This window comes from Ostrea edulis, chromosome 9 (genome assembly GCF_947568905.1).
Source record: "Ostrea edulis chromosome 9, xbOstEdul1.1, whole genome shotgun sequence".
NCBI lineage: Eukaryota > Metazoa > Mollusca > Bivalvia > Ostreida > Ostreidae > Ostrea > Ostrea edulis.
Genome location: NC_079172.1, coordinates 50,619,914 through 50,628,075, shown reverse-complemented (window position 1 = coordinate 50,628,075; position 8,162 = coordinate 50,619,914).

Sequence of the window (8,162 nt, the reverse complement as noted above, 5' to 3'; positions counted from 1 at the left end):
GTTTTAACTCACATGCCAGGCAGTATTATGAGACTCTGTAGTTGATAAGGATCGATATGCATATTTACAAGAAACTCTGATGTATTTTAAATCTGAACGTTAATTTAAAAGTGGGGAGAATAAACATTGGATGAAAAAAGACACATATGAAGAAAATTATTCCATACGTAAATATTTTTTAGCTCAAGTGAGCTTTTCTGATCTCCTGTTGTTCATTGTCTGTCTGTCTGTCTGTTCGTGATTAAACTTTTTTATATTTTCGACTTCTCCAGAAGCATTGGGCCAATAATAACCAAACTTAGCCAAAAGTATCATTGGGTGAAGGGCTTTCGAGTTTGTTCAAATGAAGGGCCATGCCCTCTTCAAAGGGGAAATGATCACAAAAATAGGGTGGGTCATTTAAATTTTTTATCAGAACCACTGGGCCAGAAGAGCTGAAATGTACATGAAAGCTTCCTGACATGGCAAAGATTCAAGTTTATTGAAATCATGGCCTTCAGGGGTTGTATGGGGCCACAATAGAGGATCAAAGTTTTACATACAATTATTTAGGAAACATCTTTAGATATGAGCCAAGGTGGCTCAAGTGAGCGATGTGGCCCATGGGCCTCTTGTTCAACATATAGAATAAATAGTTATGTTGTATTTCCCATGGAACATTGAAACGTTTAATGCGTTTACCAATTAATCACTGAAAGAAAGATAAAATTGTTGTTTCATGTGTTTTATGAAAACTTAAAGATGTTTCATTTCTTTTCATGAAAGACCCCTTAATTACCCAGTAATATATAATCCATTCTTAACAGATTATATAAATTTGATTTATATTACGGATGTTTGATCTGATTACCCATCATTATCAATCTGTCTAACATAGCCATTATGTGTTACTATAAATTGCTATAGCAATCTTGGAGCATGAGGTAGAATGCGTGCCAGCTCTTTCGTAAGTACATGTATCTGAAAAATATTTCAATATCAAAGGTTACAATAATGTGATAATGTAATCATTGTATGTCTAAGGTCTTGATAGTAAAACTGTTATCTTTTCAACCTTTTCTTCTTAAAATCAAGACTAAATACCAGAGGAAATTGTGGGGGAAAATGTCTGTCAAATACGTCAAGCTCTTACATGTAGTAGTTGCAGATTCAACTATTTATAGAGATACTGAGTTATGATGCACACAAAAATGGGTCTGGCACAAAAATGTTGATTTAGCTCAAGATGACTGGTAAAGTCTATAACACAGAGAGACTGGGTATTTATTCAATTGTGATTGATTGATTGAATATTGTTTAACGTCCCTCTCGAGAATATTTCACTCATATTGAGACGTCACCACTGCCGGTGAAGGGCTGTAAAATTTAGGCCTATGCTCGGCGCTTATAGCCATTGAGCAGGGAGGGATCTTTATTGTCCCACACCTGCTGTGACACGGGACCTCTGTTTTTGCAATCTCATCCGAAGGACCGCCCCATTTAGTCGCCTCTTACGACAAGCAAGGGGGTGCTGAGGATCTATTCTAACCCGAATCCCCACGAGACTATTCAATTGTGCCTGATGATTAAACTAATAATAAACATGTATGGAAAATTTATTATCAGTGAAATACGATACTGTTGTAAAGAGACAAAGTTACATTTTATAGACTAAGACAGTGTAAGGCTCTACAGGGACTAGGTTAGGCTCTACAGGGACTAGGTTAGGCCCTACAGGGACTGGGTTATACTCTACAGGGACTAGGTTAGGCCCTACAGGGACTGGGTTATACTCTACAGGGACTAGGTTAGGCTCTACAGGGACTAGGTTATACTCTACAGGGACTGGGTTATACTTTACAGGGAATAGGTTATCCTCTATAGGGACTAGGTTATGCTCTACAGGGAATAGGTTATGCTCTACAGGGACTGGGCTATGCTCTACAAGGACTGGGTTAGGGTTTACAAGGATTGGGTTAGATGCACGTGAACTGGATCATATCCTAATTAGTGTTAAAGTCAGGCCCGTGAACTCAATCACATCTTAATTAGTGTTAGAATCAGGCCCGTGAACTTGATCATATCCTAATTTGTGTTAGAATCAGGCCCGTGAACTGGATCACATTTTTGATTAGTGTTAGAATCAGGCCCGTAAAATGGACCATATCCTAATTAGTGTTAGCATAAGGCCCGTGTACTCAATCACATGCTAATTAGTATTAGAATCAGGCCCGTGAACTCAATCAAATGCTAATTAGTATTAGAATCAGGCCCGTGAACTGGATCATATCCTAATTAGTGTTAAAATCAGGCTCGTGAACTCAATCACATGCTAATTAGTATTAGAATCAGGCCCGTAAACTGGATCATATCCTAATTAGTGTTAGAGTTAGACCCGTGAACTGGATCACATTTTTGATTAGTGTTAGAATCAGGCCCGTGAACTCAATCACATCCTAATTAATGTTAGAATCAGGCCCGTGAACTGGATCATATCCTAATATGAATTACATGCTTTTGAATATGAATAGCAAAATTATCGAATATGAATGACATGATTGTCGAATATAAATAACATAATTATCGAATATAAATGACATGATTATCGAATATGAATGATAAGATTATCGAATATGAATCACATGTTTTTGAATATGAATGATAAGATTATCGAACATGAATCACATGTTTTTGAATATGAATGAAAAGTTTAGAATATGAATAACAATTTATTGAATAAGAATGACATGTTTTTGAATATGAATACATAATGTAACACGTTTTAGAATAAGAATAACATGTTTTTGAATATGAATGATAAAATTATCGAATATCAATAACAACTTTTCGAATATGAATGATATGCTTTAGAATATAAATTACAAGTTTTCGAATATGAATAACAAGATTAGTATAATAGTGCAACGTTTTACACGCCATATGTTTGCACCAGCAATATAATATAGTATTATGTAGAAGCAATGCGTATTCTGTCGGTTTTGAACCACAGGAACCTTTTCCCAATCACATAAAATAGAAGATGCTCTTTCATTGTTCAATTCGTTTAACCATTTACAAGTTCCTAGCTTGATCGAAATTGAAGAGCAAATTGAATTCGGGATTGACAATACAAAAGCGATAATTTTCATTGAATATTTTCTGATATCCACGCAAATGAATTTAGCAGAAGGATGATTCGAACGATTAAGTGTTTCCTTTGGCCTTCTGCAAATAGGTCTGTAATGATTTTGTTAGACAGATCTCTCTTGACGTTGGAGGATTATACCTTTGCGTTCAAACTGAAAACGCTAATTTTCAACTTCATTTTCAGTTAGCAAATCAAAACAAAAATATTGAGTTAAATAGAAAATACAGAAATCAAACAGGAAAAGTGGCAGTGACTAAATGAGAGGTGATAAGCATGTGGTTCAGACACCGCCCAGGATCAACTCAACGATCGAGGCCCAAAACAACGCTCAATACGCACACAACGGACAGGGCTCGTCTGACGTTCAGGAGACGCACACAACGGGCAGGGCTCGTCTGATGTTCAGGAGACGCACACAACGGGCAGGGCTCGACTGACGTTCAGGAGACGCACACAACGGGCAGGGCTCGTCTGACGTTCAGGAGACGCACACAACGGGCAGGTCTGACGTTCAGGAGACGCACACAACGGGCAGGGCTCGACTGACGTTCAGGAGACGCACACAACGGGCAGGGCTCGACTGACGTTCAGGAGATAGACATAAATTTCAGGACATTCGTGACAATAGAGCAACTTTGTATCTGCCTTTTCATTTATACAGGTTGGATGTGATAGGGCTAATCCGTTCAGCCGGAGAACACAAGATCCCGAAGGTTTAACATTTAAAAAAAAAACCCAAGTACATATGCATTTTGAACGATATTTCTTTGGAAAAAATATAAAAAGCAGTCATTTTATTTTAAGTATGAATCGCGACCGTACTATGCTGCTTTCATTGATTTCGATCAGTCATATCAATTTTAAGCTCTATACATTTCATACCAATGTTTGTAGACGGAGGTGCAATCTGTATAGCAACCGTTCTGCTTTAATGATAATACATTAGATTTGCAATGTTGAATATCTAGTGATTGTCTAAGAGCCCTTCGTAAAGAGTAGAAGAGATTAGATCCTTCACCAGGGCTTCTTGGAGAGGGAAATCCATTTTCATCCATTATGTTGCAGTAAAGTCTGTATACATGTACATGTTAAAAAAATGAAATTTGACTCCACGTTATTTTCGGAATCTTTGTCATGTGTGAAGAACTAAAACCAACTACAAAGGGTACATCCAACGGGTCTTTGGCAAACTATCTGAGGTATTTTCGGAAAGGTAGTTCTTTATGGTAAAATATGGTTATTTACAAAAATGTACATCTTATTTTCTACTTCCACATCCGGTTCAGTATGAATATGGACATTTTGTAGATAAACTCTACATTCTGAGTTTGCCGTACATGGTTTCCTAAGAGGAGAGAAGTAAGATCATCCCATTTTTGGGGGGTAATTTTTCGTATGTGCCCTGTTGGCAATACACGTATATATACAGATGTCCATCATTGTGGCAAAGGTAATTAAGGTCTTCCGTCTCCTGCGGAAGACCTTACTATTATTGTTCGCGTTCTTCTTCTTCATTATTATTATTAAGGTCTTCCGTCTCCTGCGGAAGACCTTACTATTATTGTTCGCGTTCTTCTTCTTCATTAAGGTCTTCCGTCTCCTGCGGAAGACCTTACTATTATTGTTTGCGTTCTTCTTCTTCATTATTAAGGTCTTCCGTCTCCTGCGGAAGACCTTACTATTATTGTTCGCGTTCTTCTTCTTCATTATTATTATTTTCCTTGGTAGTACACGCGTTTTTCTCAGCCATTTCTCGATCTATTTTCACGAAATTTTCAGGAAAGATGTCTTTTGGTGACGAGACTTTGCTTGCAAAATTTCGTGCTTGACGTCACTTCCGGTCAGGAGTTATCTCTCTTTTAGTGACTTTTTGAAGGGCCTTGTTGTCCACACATCTCCTCCGTTAGTTTTGAAGCTAGAGTCTTGAAATTTCTACACAAGATAGAGTAAACATTTTAGAAGATTTGTGGGGGATTCGATTTTACCGGAGGCGATTTGCCTAAACGCTCGCCTGGACCTGAAAAAATGGATGCCAAAATTTTTCGCCGATTTCGGCGATTTTTGACCTTTGATCTCCAATATCTTTTTTCTTGCAAATATTTTGTTAAGACACGTAGAACAAAAGTTGTGCACATTTACGAGATCTTTTCGAAAATATCAAGATTTAGGGGCTAGCCCCTTAAATTAGGGATCTAGAAGGGCTCAAACTCTAGATCAAATATCTCAAAAATCGTTAATATTTTGGTATAAGTCAAAGAACAAAAAATGTTTATCTCAACAATCCAAATCTATTCATATAAAAATTTAGGTCATATGTTACGTAATAAGGGATTTTAAGGGCCAAAACCATAAATTTTTGACCCCTTGTATCTCGAAAACGACAAATATTTTGAAAAGCAATAAAGAACAAAAGTTGTTCAGAATGATGATCTGAACAATATGCATATTTCGTTTTTACCCTATGTGGCCCCGTTAGGGAGCTACAGTTTAAATACTTGTTGAACAAAAAATGTTTGAAATGTCATGACCTTTCTTCCGATATCAAGCAAAAGGGGCTGACCCTTTAAATTAGGGGCCCAGAAGGGTCCAAAGGTTTATGAGAATATCTCAGAAACTATTAATATTTTGTAATAAGTCATTGAATCAAAAAGTAGGTCATATGTTACGTAATAAGGGATTTTAAGGGCCAAAATCATAAATAATTGACGCCTCATATCTTGAAAACGACAAATATTTTGAAAAGCATTATTGAACAAAAGTTGTTCAGAATGATAATCTAAACAATATGTACATTTCGTTTTTTCCCTAGGTGGCCCCGTTAGGGAGCTACAGTTTGGCCCCTAAATATTTCTTGTAGAGATAACTCGAGAACGGTAAAGAATTTCTAAATACTTGTTGAGCAAAAAATGTTTAAAATGACAAGGCCTTTCTTACGATATCAAGCAAAACGGGCTGGCCCTTTAAATTAGGGGTTCAGAAGGGTCCAAATGTTTTTGAGAATATCTCAGAAACTATTAATATTTTATAATAAGTTGTAGAAGCGGAAATGTTCATCTCAACGAGCTTGATCTTATCAAATCAAAAAGTAGGTCATATGTTACGTAATTAGAGATTTTAAGGGCCAAAATCGTAAATATTTGACGCCTCATATCTTTAAAACGACATATTTTTTGAAAAGCATTATTGAACAAAAGTTGTTCAGAATGATGATCTAAACAATATGTACATTTCGTTTTTTCCGTATGTGGCCCCGTTAGGGAGCTACAGATCGGCCCCTAAAAATTTCTTGTAGAGATAACTCGAGAACGGTAAAGAATTTCTAAATACTTGTTGAACAAAAAATGTTTAAAATGACAAGGCCTTTCTTACGATATCAAGCAAAAGGGGCTGGCCCTTTAAATTAGGGGCCCAGAAGGGTCCAAAGGTTTAAGAGAATATCTCAGAAACTATTAATATTTTGTAATAAGTCATAGAAGCGGACGTGTTCATCTACATCTTCATTTCCTTATTGCCAGAATTAAAGGCGTATATTGTGTAATTTGTGATTTTGTTGGCCAGAATACTAGTCATCTTACTAGAATTTTCTCGTCAAATGCTGTAACTAGAAATCTTAGTGCATGAATTTTGCTTTACCGTCATGTCTCAGCTTTTCTGAATTTTGACGGAAGACCTACTCGTTGTGCGCAACGAGACCTCTTCTAGTTATTTCTATTTCCGTTCCCCAAGTGCAGACTTGTTCAATACACTGGTTTACACTTCTTTTCTCAGCGAGGGAAGAAAATTCTGCGTTTTGATATTTCATATCATCCAAAGGGTAGTCTCGAACTATATAGGTATGTTTGTAAATCAATAATTGTATAACTAAGAGTCTAAAGAGAGACTTACCATCTCCTCTCCTCGGGATCACTGTGGAAGGTTTGGCGTCACAAGCCGCTTCACGTATTCTAGACTGTCCGAGGAAGTCCTTTACATTAACACCAAAACTTTTGCATGTTTAATCTACCACTTACATGTACTATCAACGCACAAAAATTATTGTTTTGAGGATTTGAGTTCTTCTATTGTGAATGTTATTGTATCTACCATCTGACCCATCCTTAACAGTCCTTGAGGTTCTTCCACCATCTGACGCAGCATTGGAACAGTCTTGCGTTAACTTTTTTTCCATTATCTAGTACATATATCATTAGAGAAACCCTCGTCATCCTCTGGCGTATCTTTTAAGTGACCTTGATTTTCTTCATCTTTGAAATACAGGATGGTGTTATTAGTATCATTTAAGGACTCTCTTTTTTACATTTGGAATTAGAGGATCTATATTTCTTCAATCCTCCTCCTTTGATAGCCCCTTTCAAGCCATTCTTGAAGTGTAAATGCATACGTTATTTTTCTGAACTTTCACATGAATAATCTGGTATATGGTCCCAGCCATTTCTTGTCCACCTTTTTGACTGACTTTTTTGGTATTGTGAATAACACTTTGTACTTTCTTAAATCGTTCGTTATAAACACCCAAGGCTGTCATGGTACTTCTTTTGATTATTTTTGCTGATATTCTTTTCTCGGGTTTTATTACTCTCGGCTGATATTCGGCTTAGCTGAATATTTGGACTGACGCCTTCACCGAATCTCTGAGCAGTCCTTCTTAATTCATGTCTGGATTACTTTCAGCTTCGGTCGGTTCTAGAAATTAATATGCACTTAGGTGACGCTGCTGTTCGCTTCAAATAAGTTACTTGGCTATCAAGAAGATTTTCAAATGCCCCAACCCTATTTTCATTTATTCTTAATTGTCCTTTGGATGAGGAACCTTGATTTGCCAGTTGTGAATGCCCTTCAAGGGATGCTTATAGGCAAGTTTGGTTGAAATTGGCCCAATGCTCTTCGAGAAGTCAAAAATGTGAAAAGTTTACAGAAAGGCGGACAGACGAACTATATGGACAACAGGCGTTCAGAAAAGTCTACTTCAACTCTCAGCTCAATTGAACTAAATATCTTATGTTTGCACAACCCTTTAGTAGCAAAAACAAAAATA